Here is a 255-nt window from a genome sequence, read left to right on the forward strand (position 1 = left end):
CGTCACGCCCGCCCGTGGTGAATCGCTCCAGTCTAGGCTTGCTGTTCACAAATGCACCAGGCTCAACCAAATGGCAAAGCCTGTCAAAAATAGGTTCAACTCAGTGGTGTTCCTCTCCACGGAAGTCTTTAGTAAAAGGCGAAAGACTTGTGCGCAATGAAGAGAAACCAGAGCATGTACAGCCCTCCGCACCGGAGCGGCCAAAGACCCTCGTGGTCCCAGTCATTACGCTCACGGTGAGCCTCGCTTGTGCCG

General features: G+C 54.9%; 1 non-coding gene across 1 annotated transcript; it reads right to left on the reverse strand.

Moving 5' to 3' along the window:
* Positions 1-58: 58 nt before the first annotated feature.
* Positions 59-176, reverse strand: LOC121939107. Its single transcript, XR_006105403.1, has one exon. It is a non-coding gene; the product is annotated as a U5 spliceosomal RNA (small nuclear RNA).
* Between the last annotated feature and the right edge of the window lie 79 nt (positions 177-255).

The sequence above is a fragment of the Plectropomus leopardus genome, unplaced genomic scaffold (assembly GCF_008729295.1).
Source record: "Plectropomus leopardus isolate mb unplaced genomic scaffold, YSFRI_Pleo_2.0 unplaced_scaffold41007, whole genome shotgun sequence".
NCBI lineage: Eukaryota > Metazoa > Chordata > Actinopteri > Perciformes > Serranidae > Plectropomus > Plectropomus leopardus.